The sequence below is a fragment of the Leptonychotes weddellii genome, chromosome 11 (assembly GCF_054177405.1).
Source record: "Leptonychotes weddellii isolate Sample4059 chromosome 11, ASM5417740v2, whole genome shotgun sequence".
Taxonomy (NCBI): domain Eukaryota; kingdom Metazoa; phylum Chordata; class Mammalia; order Carnivora; family Phocidae; genus Leptonychotes; species Leptonychotes weddellii.
Window position 1 is genome coordinate 36,865,882 of NC_138379.1, and position 19,605 is coordinate 36,885,486.

The window sequence follows — 19,605 nt, forward strand, 5'->3', positions numbered from 1 at the left end:
GTGGTGGGTATTGAGGAGGGCATATTCTGCATGGAGCACTGGGTGTTATGCACAAACAATGAATCATGGAACACTTCATCTAAAACTAATGATGTAATGTATGAGGATTAACATAAGAATAAAAAAAAAAAAAGAATATGCATTCTTCTAAATCCATGAGCACAGAATCTCTTTCCATTTCTCCTGTCTTCTTCAATCTCTTTTATCAACGTCTTATATTTTTCAGTGCACAGATCTTTCACCTGCTTGGCTACATTTATTCCTAAGTATTTTATTCTTTCTGATGCTATTGTAAATAGGATTATTTTCTTAACTTCTCTTTTGGGTAGTTTGTTTTTGGTGTATAGCAATGGAACTGATTTTTGTATATTGATTTTGTATCCTGTAACTTTACTGAGTTAGTTTATTAGTTCTAACAGTATTCTGGTGGAGTCTTTAGGATTTTCTATATACAATATCATGCCACCTGCAAATAGAGACAATTTTACTTCCTCCTTTCTGATTTGGATGTCTTTTGTTTCTTTGTCTTGCTCTGGCTAGGACTTCCAGTACTATGTTGAATAAAAGTGGCAAGAGTGGGCATCCTTGTCTTGTTCCAGATCTTAGAGAAAAAGCTTTTAGCTTTTCACCCTTGGGTATGATGTTAGCTGTGGGCTTGCCATATATGGCCTTTATTATTTTGAGGTATATGCCCTCTATACCCAGTTTGTTGAGAGGTTTTTTTTTTTTATCATGGAAAGATGCTTAGTTTTGTCAAATGCTTTTTCTAAATCTCAAATTGAGATGGTCATATGATCTTTATCCTTCATGTTGTTAATGTGGTGTACCACATTTATTATTAACTATTATAATTTTTCACTAACATTTTTTTCAAGAAACTGAGAGAAATAAGGAGGAGAGTATATAAGAGGTCAGAACGGTAAGCAGAATTTGTGGATGATGCAGAGTTACTTGAAGCCCATTGTATGAATTTGGATCACCATCCTAATGATGATGGGAATCATGGGAACGTTTTAAGGGGAGTGGGTGACACAATCTGATTTGTCTTTAAAAAGATCATTTTGGCTGCATGGTTGAAAATGAGTCAAGACCAATTAGGTCTCTCAAGTGAGAGATGATAGTGGGTATCACCATCCACATTTACTGAGGAGGAAGCTGAGACTCAGAAAGATGAAGTTACTCATTAACATGCCCTTAAGCTAGTTTGAGCCTTTAGTTGTTAAGGTCACTGAGTTAACAAAAAGTGGCAGTTAATAACTTGTGGTAGGATTTGAGACCAAGTGTCTGATTATGAAGCCTGTGCACTTTACTCCGGGACATGAACACCATAGCCATGGCCATATGAAAGACTTGCTGCTTCCAGACCCACCAAGGGCAGCTGCTTGAGGACCTGCTCGGAGACCCCTATATGGGGGAAGCCTTTACTTTCCTTGTCTCTTCCAGCTCAGCTCCTCTCACATTGGCAGAGAAATGTTTCTTCAACTATAATAAACTGGCATCTCCATCTAGCCGGTCTTCGACTCTATTTCCAGGCTCACTGTCTGCCTTATCCTCCCAGGTTGGGTTCTCTTGGTCCTTGACAGTTTGGGTCTTGTTCTGAAAGCCTACCCATCAGTGGACTCAGTGGCAGTCCTGTTAGCCGTAGCTAACATCCTCAACTCATTTGGACCAGGGCCCTTTTATTATACTGGACTCTTTGAGATGCTAGTGATAGAAATTCAAATCAAACTGGCTTAAGAATAAAAGGGAACTTTTTTAAACTGATAAAACTAAAAATGTCAGAAGGAGTTGCTTTCGGATATGGCTGGATCTAGGTGCTCACATGATACTGAGAATTCACCTTATTTTATTTCTCAGCACTACTTTTATTTATATTAAGTTCCTTCCAAGGGTGATTCATTTCATGGCAATACAGCCACTGACTCGAACGGCTCCTAGCTAACATTCTATCCCAGTCTAAGTTTTCTTTTGTAGTAGATCCAACGAAAGTTTCAATATGAGTCTCATTGGATATACTTGAGTCACATGCCCATCCTTAAGGCAATCACTGTGGCAAGGGGAATAAAATACCCTCATTGGCTGAGTTAGGGCCCTATATTTCCTCTGGAGCTAGACAGGGTAGGCTCACTCTTATCCAAACCAGGTAGACTGAGAGTTGGAGTGGGTACTCCCCAAAGATAAATTTAGGTGTTGTTAGCCAAAGAAGGGAAATTGGTGATGGGCCCATGAAAACGAAATAAATATCCACTGTTTTTTTACCAACCCCAAATGCTTTTCAGTCCTTCCACATCAACCTACCTGAGCCCTTCCACCTGAAACATCCTCTGTTGACACTCTACCAGATTTCTACTAGGAAGATTTCCTAGGGCCAGACTCAATTTCTTCTTCTCCCAAGAGAATTTCCTTCATCCCAAGGACAGGCTCCCTCTCTTACTCTTCCCCTAGACCCCTCTATACACATTTTTCTTCAGGCTAAAGAAGCATTATAGTTATCTGATCTCTTCCCACCCCTCCTGACTGGGCATGGCCTGAGCAGGGACTGTAGCATCTGCATGGAAGTTTTGCCCCTGGACCAGTCACAGAAGAGATACTCACATGACATTTGCAAAATCAGTAATTACCTCTGATATAGTCATGATAAAAAATATTCCAAAGACACAATAAATAATAATACTTTAGTAATGAGTTGAAGTAAGGTATTTCATTACTCCTCACCCCTTCCTCTTGCCTTTCTGCTCCCCCCACCTCCCTCTCATGTCCCTGCTTCATAGAATTAGAGATTCTTCATGATGAGAGAAGCCTCAGGGAACACTCAATTCAGATTCAGGGCTGGATTAGACCCACGTCTTCTGATAACTGGTTCACTGATCTTCCCATCCTGACTCATTTTTTCTTTTTTCTTTTTTGGAGTGTACATTCGTTCTTATAACAATCTTATAAATAAGGTATGCTTTTTTCTGTTTCCTGATGTGGTTAGTGAGGCTCAGAAAGATTAAATGACTTGCCTTCCTCCGGGTTTCATTTTATAATCCTACCTTTTATATTTGCCTCATTCCTCTGATCTTCTTAATATGTATGCATCCTTTATTTTAATTTTATTTCCTTCTAGTATGTTAAAAGCATTTAGGTGAGCCACTTGGAAACAGTTTTATAAGGAGGTAGTGTATAAGCAAATGCTGTTGTAAAGAATAATGCACCCAAGGACCCACGGGCCAGAGCTGACTCCCTACTGCCAGACTGTCCCCACACACAGGGACTGAGAGTGGAGGTCCCCCGGAGGAGTGCAGGAGGGTAGGGTTACACTTGGAGCTGAGAAACAATATGATTCACTTCCCATCACCCTCAGATGCCTTTTTCTTTCCCCACTAGACATGAGCTCATGGAATTCTGTTTCACGTTCCTTTCGATAGATTTTCCTTTTCCTGGAGTAAGGTTAAATGGAACCGTCATAGGGACGCATTCATCACGAGTAGCCATTGGACAGTAAGAGGATAATTGTACCAGTCCTGGTACAACAGAGATGATAACCAGCATTGCTTTAAGAATGTGCAGAGGCCGCACTTACGTTTAGGGCAGCCCCTTTGAAAACTTTGGCAAAGGTCCCCAGCGCTGTTTTCCTTCCTGCAGTGTGATGTGAGAACACTGTTACAGTGTGCGCCTTGTTTAAGCACAAGCCAGGCACTGTGCGGCCTGGGAGGTGGATTATGTCCCAGATGATGGTGGAAAGCCTTGGCAGGGATGGATTCAGTTCCTCCAGGCTCAGTGTATATATATAATGATAATCTGTGTTGCCCACAAACTCTGTGGTTATCACACCAATGTAAGGAGTAGCTGAAAATGTGGAAGACTAAGCGAATCTTTTGATTGTTCGTAGTCTTGATCTTGACACTCAAGGCCCTCTGTATTTTGGTCCAGTCTTCGTTTCCACTACTACCTTATATATATACCTTAAATGCAGAGGACAGAGAGGTTTCATTCTCTGTACCAACTGCGATTACTTGGGAGTGTTTGCCTGGGACAGTGTTGAGAAGGATTCTGAGGCCAAGATGAAGCTCTGTGATTGATTAGTGAGGTCTGCCGTAGGTGAGGGTGGTGAGTTGTACCACCCCCAATTCTGTCCAGCACATTCACTTCATTAAATAAGCTACAATTATATACCTCCCTGCCTTTTCCCATCTTCCCATTTGTTAGGAATTGTTTCCTTGTGGATATCTGTTAACATTCTTCAGGGATCATTACAAACTTTAGCTTTTTGTATAAAGCTATTACAGGACCCTTGAGCGGGCTTATTCTTCTTTCTTCATCATGCCAGCAGCCTTCAGTAACCCTCTTAGTTAAGTACCACTTTCTGGCTTGAATTAAAGAGCTATATATATATGTACCTTATTTCTCTTGCAGGACTGTAAACTCTTTGATGGTAGAAATCAAATCTCTTTTATCTTTATAACCTTATGGCCAGTTGCTCAAAGAAAGGCTGGAATCTGAGAATGGATCTTAGCTCCTTTGGTCTGGTGTCCACATTTTACAGATGGGAAGACTGAGACTTAGGAGCAGTTAGGACAGTTTCCAAAGGTCACACTGAAAGTTAGAAATATTGGTTCTGATGCTGAAACTCAGACTCCTGGAATGTTAGAGCTGGAAGGATTCTCTGAGATGCTTGGTTTAGCTTTGACAGCCAGGAAGCTCTGAGCGGAAGAACTTCACACTTCTGCTGGCTACGTCTTTATTCTGGGCTTTGATGGTCTATGTTCATTTTGATCACTCTGTGGTAAACATGAGTTTATTGTGACCCACAACAAATCACTTTTGGAAACAAGCTGGGAGCAAACAGTGAACAAATAAAAATAAATTGTTCTCTTCTATTCATTCATTTCTCCGTGGAAAATTATTGACATTATTCTGTGTCCTAGGGATATAGTAGTACACAAAACAGACAAAAAGCTATGCCCTTTTGAAGTTTAAATTCTAGGAGTGTGTGTGTGTGTGTGTGTGTTTGGTTCTACTTGTATTAACTCATTGAATACAAATTATATGTGATAGTTAATATTTATCATCATCTCCATGTTACAGATGAGGAAAAAAAGGCCCAGAGAGGTTAAGTAATTTGCCCAGTGTTGCACAGATAGAAAGTGATGAAGGTAGGATTTGAACTCAAGTGGTCTGGCTATTTACAGACAGAAAACTGAGAGTCAGAGAGGGTAGGCCACTAAGTCAAGGGTACACAGCTGGTTTTGGGGCATAGTCGGGCTATCTGACTGTCAGATCTGGTTCTTCTCAGGCCACCAGTCTGCCTTTTTTTCCCAAGCTGTGGGAAGGAACAGGATAGACAGCATCAATGGGTACGATGGCCTGGTAAGATGTGAGAACACACAATTCCTCTTGCAGGATAGACACAGGCTGTTTGTTTCTCACACTGGTGAGATGGCGGGAGGGTGGGAGACAGACTTCCAACACACCAAATATTACCCTAATTGGCTCAAAGGCCATGATTGTATCAAGTTCCAGAAATTATGAGTGAACCAGACAGTTAGGCCACCGCAGCTGGTCGGCAAATTATTGGCTCAAGTGTTGTAATTATTAAATGCAGCAGAGAGAGAGAGAGAGAGAGAGCGCGAGCATGCAAGATGCTCAGACACTTTGTCCGGGATAATTGATCCAAAAATTATGGGTTCCAAGAAGGCCAACACTTGCTTAAATTTAGATTTGGACTCAACTCCTGTCACACGCACACAAATGACTACTGTTTCCTGGACACCCACTCAGCACACACAATCGGCCCCTCAGCTCTGCCAGCCCGCAGGAACAAAAGGGATTTTGATTCTGATTATTTTTAAACTTTAATGACAAATCCTTTCCTTCTCCACATTAAAAAGTAAAGGCTGTACGTAGTACCATTAAGGGACTGCTCGCTGCCGCTTGATTCTCGGAGGCACTTACGTTGTTTAAATTTTAATTTCCAGGTTGAAATTTTTATTGAAAACATCACTATCTTTCTAAACAACCAAAAAAAAAAAAAAAAAAGTTTCTTCTCTTGCCACTGGACTAGCTTTTTCTTTTACCTGCTCACACTTCTCTTCCACGGAGGTTTTCCTGCCTCTCCGAGGCTCCGCGCCTCCCAGAAGCCTCCCTCCGGTCCGGTGATCCAAACTGACTATTCCTGCCCTGGACAAAAGGTTTTTAGTCATTTTTTTTTTTCTTTTGTAAATGAGAGTTTTTGTCTTAGGGGCTGGTTGAGAACTTAGGTCTGCAAATCCTTGACCACTAGGACAGTGTCTCTCTAAGGGTCATCATGGTGACTGTGGGGATGGTGGTGAAGTGATGATAATGGTATGAGGAGACCTCACTAACTGATCACTTCCCGTGTGCTTGGCGCCGTGCTGTATGACCTCCTGTATGCCTCAGCACGCTGCAGGGAAGCTGTTTTTATCCTGTCTTATAGAGAAGAGTCTGAGAAATCGCTGCATCATGTCACCCTTTAGCATTCTAGAATAATGTGGGCAGTGACAGATATCCCTAGAAGGTCAGATGGGAAGGACTGAGTGAGATCCAAAGAGGGTCATCTTTTAGTAGATGCTGGGGTAAACCAGGGAGTCTTCATGGCAAAGAGGGCATTTGAGCTAAACATGGGAAGCAGGGTGGGTTTTTGACATGCAGAGAAAAGGCCAGAAAATGTCCTTATTAAAGACAAAAAAGTGGAGATGTGTTTGGGAATAACTGATTTGGCCAATTGGGAAAATGAGGAGTGGAGTTAAGGGCAAAAGATTTAAGGATGCAGTGGTCAGTTCTTGGAGGGTCTTGACTATCAGCCTAACGGTTATGATCTTTTCCCCATGGGCAGAGGAATCATCCAAGAGTGTCCATCAAGGGAGTGACAACATTGCAATTGCATTTTTGAAAGATCACGGCAGCAAAGGGTGATCAGGAAATTAGAAGAGGCTAAGACAGGAGGCAAGGAGGCCAGAAGAATGGCTGTTGAGATAAACTGTTCCCTGCTCTATTTCTGATCTTGACATGCTCTTCCTGGTGGCTGGCTTTGGGTCCCAGCCCCCCACCTTGGACTCCCAGGTTGCCCTCTGGTCCCAGCCTGCCCTCAGATAGCTCTCTGCTGCCCCCGCCTGGCCCAGGCAGCCCCGACACAGTTCACTTGCTGGCCTGGCCTGAGGATCCAACTCCTGGGCCAGTATCACTGTGAACAACTGCAGCTATACTAGCCAAGACTCAGACACGTGTGATGTGCCAGGATTATTCATGTCCTTTACAGGTACTAAGTGCTTACCCCTCAAATTCTGTGAAGTGGCTACTATCACTATTATTTCTCAGGGAAGGAGACTGAGGCGTAGATCTGCCCTATCTTAGAGTTTTCATAGGATACTGCTGGGAAGTCTGAAATTCCTGCATTAGAGTCACTTCTGTCTAGATCCTGTGGGAGGATCTGGCCAGAGCCCCAGTGAGGGGGTCTGTCCATGGGGTGAAATGAAGTTGTGGCTATTTTAGGGACCTGACCTGGGCTGGAGAGGGCATGAGGAATAGGGGGAGGGGAGAGAGTAATCATGTCCCGGGTCCTAGTGCTGAGAACTGGGACCAGAGGGAGAGGCAGAGCTTGAGCTTTCGGGGGCATGGTGGCAGGAGACCTAGAAGACAGAAGCAGAGAAAGCCAGAAAGAAGCATGAGGAATGCCAGAGCAAGGCTTCTGGCCCCTGGTTGTGACTGGCATGTGGGTGTCAGGCTGGCTTTGTGTGTTTGTTGGTTTCTTTAAACAGATAAGGTTCTCACTGTCCAAAGTAATCTTTCTGACTTGACAATAATTTGGGGTTCAGGCTCTGACCCTTCAGAGATTCCTGTTAAGGAGAACCCGCTGGCATCTTTCAAGCTGAGAGGGGGCCCCCGAGGAGGCCGGAGGCAGACAGGGCAGTTTTTAATGGGAAGAGGCAGGGCCCAGCCGGCAGTCAGCAGGAGGGAGCAGCCCAGGGAGGTGTGTGGGGAGCCAGATGCTAACTTCTCCTACTTCCCAGTTCGGCCTGGGGCCAGCCCTGGGCCAAATGATAGCATTGCTGTAGAACAATTCTCAGGAAAGCTGGCTTGAGAAGGCGAAGCATACCTTTGCACAGTTAAGTACATCCTGCCAAATTAAAGACCACTCTGGGATCCACTGAGGTTGTGATCAGGTTTCGAGTGCACACAAAGTATCAGACCACGGGTGCGAGTAAGAGCTGGGCATGTGCAGATGTGCACACATTCTCAGTGTCACATCTTCCTTGTGTCCAGTAGGACCTCTCACTTCCCCAAACACTCCTTGGCATCTTGTTGCTGGTAAAATGCAGCAGCAGCTGAGCCCTTCCAAGACAGACTAATGAAAGGATGTGAATCAGAGTGGGAAGGAGACCATTCCGGGAGAGCTACTCAGGTTATTGTTGGCAAGAAGCAGACCATCTTCAGACAAGAGAGATTCAGTGTTAGGATGTGTGAGCTGGAACCTGCATATGCTTCAGACCAAGACAGTCTATAAACCTACTTCTCACCTGGTCTCACGTGGGCTATGTGTTCATAGCTTCATAGGCCCTGCTTCCGTCTGCTCGAATCAGATCCCTTGGTCAAGTGGACACATAATTGTGTCTGTATGCTGCTGTATGCTGCAGCCCAAGTTGTGGAGGGAGACCATGTGATTGACTTAGCTAATTACTGTTGGTTCCACTGGAGAGTGTCCTTTATGACTGCCTCAGGGGGCACTGTCCAGCCGATGGACAAGCCACCTTGGATGAGATGTCCACCTCTGAGCCAGTTGCTGGTCACATAACACCAAGAACAGCTTACGGCTGCTTCCCACAGTGGTGGTGCAGACAGGTTGGTTTTAGACAAGAGACAGTGTAGAAGTTGGGGGTCAAGCACCACAAAAACATGCTGAGGACAGGAATCCATCTGATTTTGGTCTCTACGTAGGTCATCTTAGGAGTAGGAGAAGGAATGGAGGAAAGGAGAAAACAGAAGGACATGCATGGAACCAAAAATTATTTCCTGGAACCACAAAGTCAGAGCTGAAACATAGCTTAAAGAGAACCTGATCAAACATCCCTGTGTTACAAACGGGGACACTGAGCGTCAGAGAAAGAAACTGACATCAAGATCATCAATCAGTTCTTCCTTTATTTCTGGTTGTCTTCTCTCCTTCAAGCCACCCATCTAGGACAAGAGATTTCATAAAGCAGATGATTTAATGGGTCAGCCAACCTCTTTACATATAAAGGACAGGTCTGCACGGTTTTGGGATTCACTGAGAAATGTTTAAGTAAAGACCTCATCAAGGAAGGATGTTTGAAGTCCATAGGATTAGGAGTTAAGTGTAAAAAGATCAAACCAAAGAAATGAAAGAAAAATTAAAATTTTGATTAAATATCTGAATTAGAAATGGCTATATAATCTTAAAACCAATGCAAATACCAAAAGGAAAGATTGGTAGATTTGACTACAGAAAAATATAATACTTCTGTATGTGAAAATTAATATAAAGTGGAAAAACTCGGAAAATTGGCACAAATGTCAAAGGATTAATATCCTTAGTATGGAGATTTCATAAAATTTGTAAGAAAAATTTGAGTTCTTAATGGATAATGGGGAGAGGAGATGAACATGCATAAGAAAGAGGAAATATGTGATGGATAAACATTTGAACAAAGTATCTGCTTTACTGTTGAGAGCAATGAAAATTAAAACAGCAACCAGATGCCCACCCCCCTTCTTCCTACCCAAATTCGTAGCTCCTACAAACAGTACCTGGTGCTGGTATAAAGACAACGAAATAGCCATCCTCCTACACTGTGGCGAGGAATTGACAATAATATACTCATTTTGGATAATAATTTGGGAATAGGTATCTGGGAATTTGTCATAAAGAAATAATCTAGAATTCAAAAATGTTCATTAAAGTATTATTTCTCATAATGAATAATTAGGGAAGCCTGTTGTACCACCACAAAGGAACATTTAAGTAACACATGGTTCCTCTATATGCAAGAATGCACAGCTGTGAGAATATCTCCAACAACCTGTGGCAATGTTAATAACATCGTGGTGTTACGTCTGTGTGCGTGCAGTGTGAATACAGTCTTGTACACAACAAGGCACAGCAGAAGAGCATGCATGCCAGAATGTTTGTTTCCTCTGCTTAATGGACATTCTGGATCAGTCTATTTTTATTTTATTTTTATTCTTTTTTTTACTTTTCTCTGCAATCAAAATAAACATGTATTATTCTTATAACATAAACAAAATAAATCAGAAAATAATGGGTGTGGGAATTCATTTGAACTTGAGTGCAGTGAATAAAAGGAATTCAGACAGTAAGGAAAGAAACATGCAGGGCAGTGTGTTGAGTCCCCCATGATGTGTCAGCCTTGCAGTTGAGGAGGGAATGATCCTACTCCCAACTCTGTGGGTGGGCCCTGATTGCTATATATCAATCAGCATAACCCCTCCTCCCCACCTTGCTATAATTTGGTTTGATTAGCCCAGGCTTAAGCCAAAGAGACTATGGTTGTTGTTCTGGGGTCCCAGGAGAGTGAAGTGAAGCAACTTAAACTGATGTTTGTGGGATCCCTTCTCTCTGAGGAAGCACGTGGCCCCAACTGCTGCATCCTACAAACTTGAGGGAAGCCAGCCTGCAAGCAAAGACAACACCAAAAGGAGGACAGGACCTGGAGGGCTACAGAGGGACAGTGCTGCCACTCCCCTACCCAGAGCTTTTCTATTTTTCTTTTTTTAAATACAAATTACAAATTTAATACATAATATATTCAATTACGTATATGTATATATATATATATATTCAGTTTAAACACACTGAATACATGCTCTGAATTTTACAAAAATCTTCATCTTTAGCATTTGGAGAAAGAAGCTAAAACTTGGAGCACTTAGGAAACTTTTAATACTGTGCCCAGATAAAGGCAGTTTATTACATTTCTTTTTTTTAATTTTATTTTATTATGTTATATTAATCATCATACATTACATCATTAGTTTTTGATGTAGTGTTCCATGATTCATTGCTTTTCTATTAAGTGGACTTACAGTGCATTACATTGGTTTGAATTTTTTGGTTTATGTTTAATACTATTATATAGAACCGTAAGACTTTCTGATTTAGGGAGACATCAGAGATTATTTCCCATGGACAGATTATACTAGAAATAGAAAGGAATACAGGAAAAGGTGGGGGCATGTGTCTGACTTCACTATTGGGAGAAAGGAGCCTGAGAAAGGGACCTGGAAACCAAGCTAAGTCCTAGAAACATGTGATGTAAGGAAGAGTTAGAAGTGCCCCAGGGGAGGCCTTTAAAACGAGGGTCAGAACAACCCAAACACAGCCTTATCACTTCTCATCTTACTCCACTTTATTGTCCTGATGGTCCTGCCAAATCACCCAGACTGGAGGAAGAAAGAATGATGTCTCATGAGAGAGATGTTTTTGTTCTGTCTTGACCCACTAGCCAGATCCTAGATGGTCTCTGGAAGTTGGGGTGTGCTTGGCTGGTTACCTGGGTGAACCTCGATGCCACGAAACACACAGCACCTTCCCTCATGTGCCAGTGTCCATGCTCTGCTGGTGACTGATCCACCAAAGAGTGCCCGGTTAGGGATGAAGGCAAGGCAAGCTTTGCAAGATCTGTGTAGTCCCTGACTTTGGATTTGAAACAGAAAATTCTCAGCTCTGGATTTGAAGAAGACAATCCTCAGCTCATCTAAGCAATTTTCACTTTGAAATTAAATACAAGTTGCTGCCCAGATTTTGCTGAAGAGTTGAACACATACACACGCACATGCACAAAAAATGAAAAACAGTGATTTTCCTATTTGATACTAGGGTTTCCAGGAGATCTCTGTGTATCTGGTAGGTCTTCTCATTCTACTCAGTCACCCAAATGAACTCAACCATTCATTTCATCATTTATTCATTTACCAAAGGTTTATTGGGGACCTACTGTGAGCCATACATGGTACTAGAGCTGTGGAAAATAAGAATGAATAAAATAAATAAAAGATACTTATTCAACCTGTATTATGTGCCAACATCATAGCAAGCACTTGCTTGTATTATTTGTTGTATTTCATCCACTGAAATAAGCCTGTAGCTCAACACTGTTAATTATTTCAATTTTACAGACAAGGGAAACTAAAAATTCAATAGCTAACTTTCTCCAAGGCCATACAGTGTCCAAAGGATGGAACCAGCATTCAAACCAAGAGCTTAAACACACTTAACCTTTATGCCAAAGGGAAGATGGAAGGCCCCTAAAAGTGAGTTAAATTCCCATGGGATCATATGTATATAGTGCTGGGGACGCTGGGAAGGTAGCTCTTAATTCTGTTGGGGAAGGCTGGAAGAAAAATTTTTTTGAGCTGGATCTTGCCAAATATGGAGAAAAATAGTAAGTACTAGAGAGGAAGTATATTCCAACAGAGAGCAGAGCTGAGCAAATGTGGAAATGAATGAGCTTGGTGTGTGGGTGCCTGGGAACTCTCCACGTTCAGTGTGACTGGAGAAACTAGTTCAGTGGGACAGCAGCAGGGAAAAGGATGATGAGAAAGGCTTTATTTGCCAAGCTAAGAAGTTTGAACTTGACTTTGCAGGTAAGGGGAGCCAACAGAGGTTTAACTCCAGCGTAACACGATCATATTTGTGTTTTAGAAGATTCTTGTAGGTAGCCAGTGTGCTGGGAGGGGGATTAAATAAGGATACCAGATGTACAGCAACTTGCTGGAGAGGCCTTTGAAAACTCGCAAAAGAAGACCTAAGCCAACCCAGGCCCCACTTCACAATCATTAGAAGCTAGTCCTAATTTGGAGTTCTGTTTTTCTAGAGTTACAGCTACAAATGGAAAGGCAGTAACATATAATAAAGAGAGCTTTGGTGTCAGACATTCCTGCCTTCAAATCCTGACTCTATCTCTTAGCTAGTAGTAGTGTGTGACCCTCATTTTTCTCATGTATATCCTGGCAATAAGACCTAACTCATAAGATATTGAGAGGATAGGGTGCAGTAATTTATATAAAGTGCCTAGTGTAAAGAAATTCAACAAATTGTAGTTCTGTCCTCTACCCCTTCATACTGGCAAATGACAGCGTGGGTACCCAGATTAGTTACGAGACCTGCCGCATGCTGATAATTTCCAAGATAGAATAAAACATTTAGCTTCACCTTCTGATCTTTTTTTTTCTACATTGATTTACTAAATTGATTAATTTTAGTACTTTGTCTACCACTCTAGTGAGGATAGACTAGGGTATGCTACAGTAACAAATTATCTCTGGAATCTCAATAGCTTAGTAACATGAGTTTATTTTTCACTCACTTTAGGTGAACAAGACCAATCCTTAGGAGGCTTTACTCCATTTAGTAAACTTAGGGGTCCAAGCTGATAAAGACCTCACAGTCTTTTAACTGTACAATCTGGAATGCAAAGTCTCTAAGGGTCCTGCAGAGATGGAAGAGAGAGATGGAGGACATACACATGTTTTTAACTGCCTTGAATCCGAAGTGACACATGTCACTTCCACTCATGGTCCTTTGTTCTGAACTAGCTGCATGGCCCAAGCCTAACTGCAGGAGAAGTAGGAAATGGAAAGAGGATGTGAATTTTCAGTGAAATGTAATTGCTCTGTTACACTAGTGATAGCCCTACAAAAACTGTTAAAAAAAAAAAAAAGCATTTTCTTCTAGTTAAAGTCCAACTTCTCCTTGATGAATGAAGTCATTCTTCTTTGTGTTAGTTCTCATGGCAGTCATTGGCTTCAGAGTAACTCATCACAGAAGGTCTCCCACACTCTGAGTCTTCAAATAACAGAGCTGGAGGAATCTCAGAAAGAACTTCCAGGTCAAACTTTACATGGAAATCAGTGCTCTGAATTGGTAAGTGACCCAATAAAACATACATTTATTTTTTCTTTTGACTCTTGCTGCTTTAACAAGACAGTGACAAGAAAGTTTCTATCAGTGCTTGGCATGGAGTGGGCTAAAGCGTAGATCATCTGTCTGTTCATGGAAGATATTTCCCCCTCCCCACATAAACTATGAAAGTAAATAGGCTTTTTGGGTGTGTTTCTAAATCACTGTCTTTCCAATTTGGGGACCTAAAACATGCTCTACCAGAGTCATCTGTGGTATCCAAGTCCTACCCTGCATATACTGAATCTGTGAAAAAAAGGCTCAGGGATCTTTAACAATGCTTAGTCTTTGACATTAAGCCCAAGAAAACTTTACTCTTTTGTGTATTATGGTCCATTCATGAGCACAGATTCTCTGGGGCTGGGCAGGATGAAGGTGGGATGGCTGTGTGATTGCAAAGACTGATCTTGAAGAGCCACCATCTTCAGGATTCACTGAGGAGCAGCCCCTTGGGTCAAGGTGGCCTTGCAGGAGTGGAGTCACCTAGGGTCCTCCCTTCCTTGAAGAATCATATTGGCCTGTGCCAGAGATGAGACAAGCCAGACATTATTTGGCATGCACTGGCAATGCCAAGGACAAGGAAAGAGGCCAGTGCTTTATGGTGGTGCCGTGTGGCAGGGAGAAGCTTTGGCAGCAAGTCTGACAGTTGAAGAGCAGATGAGAGCACTTGCTCAAAAGTGGGTGTCTTGCCTGTACCTCTGAAACAAATAATACATTATATGTTAAAAAAAAAAAAAAGAAGGTAGTAGGAAGGGAAAAATGAAGGGGGTGAAAATCCGAGGGGGAGACGAACCATGAGAGACTATGGACTCTGAGAAACAAACTGAGGGTTCTAGAGGGGATGGGGGTGGGGGGATGGGTTAGCCCGGTGATGGATATTAAGGAGGGCATGTATTGAATGGAGCACTGGGTGTTATACGCAAACAATGAATCATGGAACACTACATCTAAAACTAATGATGTAATGTATGGTGATTAACATAACATAATAAAATAAAATAAATAAAAAAAATCTTAAAAAACAATAAAAAATTTAAAAAAACCACAAAAAAAGTGGGTGTCTTGTAGACCCCTTTTAGACTGTGTGAGCCCTCAAGGTTCTTAGAAAATTGAAAGGTGGAGTGCTCAAGAGTATGATGCTGAATATCTCTTTATCCGGGCTAGAAGCTGTAGCCTGTTTGAAATTGAGTTTGGAGAAATGAAAGAGATACGAAGGAACCCAGGGAGTTGTGGAGAAATTCATACTGATTATAACCAGATGGGAAAGTTGAGATCCATACAGGCTTACCTGAGCGAAAACATGAAGAGTGGAAGAGCAAGCTTCATATCCAAATCTCCTTACTCCTAGTTCAGTGCTTTTGCTATAGAACCAAGCTGCTCACAGCAAAATTTTGAAGATCTAGAAAGTGTCAAGTTTCAATTCTAGCCTCTTCTTTTCTTCTTTAGTACCCACTTCTTCTGTTTCTTTTCCTACCTTTCTCATTTTTTCTTACATTTGATTCAAACAGACTACTCTGGACCTGGGCAGGGATAGCCATAGGCAGGACAAGGGTAAAGAATATACCTTGGGGATTTAGGGAAATCTGTAGGACAAAATTGGAGCAATGACATCCAAGATGCCAAATTAGTACAGATGAATTCATTTGGTATATCTGATGCCATTGCTCAAATCTGGCCCCATAGGCTTCCTTAATTCACCAAGGTCAAGTCTTAGTTTAATAGCAACTTTGTTTACATAGTTCATATTCCTTCTTATCAGACATGGAAAAATCATGTACATGAAGTTATATATATGAGAATGATGTGTGAAAATCATTTAACCTCTCTGAGCCTAATTCCACTGTCTGTAAAATGAACATACTCATAACTATCTCATGGGATGAAGTAAGACAATGTAATATTGTGCCTCTTAGAGGGCCTGACATATGGTAGATACTTAAACAATCTTTGATTTCCTTCTTTTTCAGGCTCACTTCTGTTCATGAGGAATGCTGACACAGGAAGAATCTAGGAAACAGAAACCCCAGGACTCTTGTTGCACTCTTGCCAGCCCACCTGGGTACTTGGCAAATGCCTTAACACTTGACATGGCTAATTCTGAAAGTCAGATATACTATGATAAAACAGTGTGGGAGGAAAAACTGTTGACCTATTTCCTGGAGAATAGAGAAAATTCTGCCAAAACAAAGATGTTTCCAGAGAGTGGGTTGGTTTTGATAAATAATTAACTTGGTTTGGTTTCATTGTGTCTGGAGGAGTAATTACAAGAGCATGTTCACGCCCCTGGAGTTTTGTTGTCACATTTTCCACAATAAAATCTCCTTTGAAAAAATGTGTTCAGAAACTTGGCTATAAAATGGCTCTTTTCTGAAGAATGCCATGAAAACTTTCACAGTTTATGGGCAACATTTTTAATTGGATCAAAAGATGCTCTATTGTTTCCAACTGGCCTTAAATAAACCAAGGAAAATGAAATTGTATTCTCTTGGGAGGCATTTCGTGGCCACCAAAGTAGAATGTCCCTTCTGTTGACCTATTGAGTATATTTCTCCACTCAACAGTTATTGAGTATGCTGTCACCTTGACATATATCTTTCTCTGTGCCAGGTGCTGGGGCTGGTTGGGAGGTGGATATAGCAGCAGCTTTCATTTGATGTTGAGCTCGCAGTTTAACTGAAGAGATGGTGCTCCTGGTATAAAAGAGTGCTGAGATCAAGATACTGATTCAGATTTAAGCTCCTTCACTAACAAAATCTAAGGGTCTTAACTCCACTTTCTGTGAAATGAGATAATTGGATTATATGGCAAATAGATTTTGAATTCTTAGGCCAACTCTGGTGGTAGCAACTGCTGTATTGAGTAGCATTCTGAGGTCATGTCCATGCTTGGTGGGAAAGAACATTACAAAGGAACAAAAGAATGCTTAAACTATTTATGAGATAATGAGAGGTATGGAGGGAAGGAAGAAGGAAAGAGAGAAGTATGAGGGAGGAACTAAAAAGATGATATGGCAGAAACTATGCAGCGTCTCCCTTCTGGGACCACTTGCATCTACATTTCCCAGCTTCCTCTGTGTGTGGGGCCACGTGACTAAGTTCTGGCCAATGAAAGTGAGCAGAAATAATGTGTGCCATTTCTCTGCTTGTCCCCTGAATCATCCTGTGTGGTTCTGCATACTCAATTCTCCACACTCATTTCCTTGTCTCTTAATTGGATACAGAAGATCCAGAGGAGAACTCTGAGATGGAACCACAGAGAAAAAGAGATTCAGTTCTTGGGTCACTGCATAAGACTTCCCTCCACATAACCAACTGCACTATGATGTGGGTAAGAAACACTTTTTTTTAAGCCACTGAGATACTGAGGTTGTTTGTTACAGCACTTAGCCTACCCTAACACAGACTGTGGGAAACAACATAGAGAGTGGTCGGGGGGTACCTGTAAGGTGGAATGGTAAAGGTGATCTTCCGAACGAATAGGCATGCCTAATATCTAATTTGAAGTCATTAACCCAGTCGTGATAGAAACCCTCCTTCATCTCAGCCCCACCCCTAAATCATAAGTGCTTGGAGAGAATCCATTTTTAGTGAAATTTCATAAAGAAGATAAATGTCACGTCTGAGCTGATAGAGAAAAGAGACCACATCCCCAAAAAGTAGAAGCCCCAAGGCAAATATGACCAAAGTAGTAAGTCCCCTGGGGATTTGCAAGAGACTCACACAAGATATGAAATGAGCTTTTGACTCATTTTTGTCTAGACTGTAAGGAGGCAGGGAGGGGACTCCAGTTGACCTCAGGGTTACCAGGACATCAGCCTCAAAACAAACCAGCCATCCAGCCAGCACCCAAGCACAGGTTCCCCCCCAGCCCTGCCCAACTTCCAGCCTGGCTCTCGTTTTGCCACCTTCTCCTCTGCTTTTCTCTGCTTTTTTGTGACCACTCACACCACAAAAATGCCATGCTCTAAAGAATCTTGTCTGTCAGGAAATCCAAAGGCCCTGCATCCTTCAGTGACAGCGTTAGAGTCTGGCTCCAAATTTTGGATAAGTGAAATAAGATGAGATCTTTGTGGAGCAGAGCAGCCTATTTCTCATCCTTGGGGATGGAGCTGCTTATAAAACAGGATTGGGTTCTATAAAGTTCTTGGGATAGATATTTGCCTATTTTCTTAAACTATATTTAGATAAGGTTGGCTTGGCTGTGATTAACTCCCAATGAATCTGTGCCAGTGGACAGTGGAATGATTTTCGTTGGATCCAGTTTCTCCACAACTCTGAAATAATACATATTTTTAGATGTGAATTTCAGATTCAGAGTCTTCTCCTTTTGCTACTATTTCAAGGAGACTTGCCAGGTGGATGTGTTAACTTTCTGGGCCAGTGACTGAAATCTGAACCATTGTTTTCATTTGGGATTATTTGTCACACTGCTGAAGTCTCAAGATGTATCCCCTGTGCTGTTCACAGTTTGTGTGTTCTCAGATCCAGAATGATTTAGTTACAGATTAGAACCCAACATCTTCCTGCTCTTCCAGCCCCTCCCTGAGCAGTCCAGAAATCAAGGATGATGATAATTCTCAGAAATCCAGGGTTAGTATTTACTATTTCATGGACTTCTGGCAATGTGAGAGCACCCAATGCAACTAGTTACTTAGCCACTGGGCAAAATAATGCCCAGAGAGGTGAAGTGATATGAAGAAGCTTATACAGTGAGTCTTAAGTCACAAACAGAAAGTGAATAAATGATGGTATGTTTTTGAGTACAATCTCATTTTATTTAAGTGTGATGTAAAACAATGCAGGTTGAACTGAAGAAGAAAAAAAGAAAGGTTTTGGAATTAGAGTGTAAAAGACATCAGTGAAAGACGTCCCTGAAACCTCCTTCTTCCCAAACGAACAAGAAGGAAAACAAATTGAAGCACATCACCAAAGATTAAGCTATTAACCCAAACCAGAGAAGTATTCCAATATCATATTCTGAGTGTTATGAAAAGCGGTGTTCAGATGTAGAACAATCTGGACAGAATTGAAAGACAGTGCCTGACATGAAGGAGGAATGGCTGTTTCAGATTTGGAGAGATTAGGATTGAAATGCATGTTGTTCCAGGGGAAAACCAGGAAGAAGGTTTTTCCCACTGTTGATTAAAAACAAAAAGCACTACAAAGCCTGGTCTGGAATTGCAGCCCACCTTTCCTTTGACCTCTGGCAGGGCTGAAGGTATGAGAGGCATGGAAGAGTCATTTCTTACGATTCAATTCCGTGTTTGGGCTGTTCCAGCGACAGCAAACATAAGTGCATTAGAGTGTAGAAATCAACACATGGCAAACTCAAGTCAAAAGCATGTGAGAAATAAGGACAGAAACAAGGACAACACTTTTATATAGCCAGTCACCCTGAGAGAAGAGCCAGCCCAAGTCCACAAAGCTCACCTCCCCCCATTCCTCCACAAGACAGAGGAATTGAGTCACCAATATGGTGGTGCTAGCCTTAGTTATTTCCAAAAAATTATAGAAAAAAAGAGCAGAGACAAAATTCTCTAATTGTGGTTACACAAAGCCCCAGCTCCTTGTCCACACTCTTTGGGCACTTGTGTGGCTAGAGGAAAAAACAAAAAAAACAAAAATAAAAAACATCCAGTGTCCCTGCTCAGGGCAAAAGGAAATCCA

At 41.8% G+C, this 19,605-nt stretch overlaps 1 long non-coding RNA gene across 1 annotated transcript in view; it reads left to right on the forward strand.

Annotated features, from left to right (window-relative positions):
• The window catches only part of LOC145716051 (uncharacterized), a 100,468-nt gene extending 84,228 nt beyond the window's left edge, over nt 1–16,240 (forward strand). The window contains exons 3-4 of the long non-coding RNA XR_014138382.1: nt 13,765–13,903; nt 15,907–16,240. This is a non-coding gene — a long non-coding RNA (uncharacterized LOC145716051). The remainder of the gene's footprint in view (nt 1–13,764; nt 13,904–15,906) is intronic.
• The last annotated feature ends 3,365 nt before the right edge of the window (nt 16,241–19,605 follow it).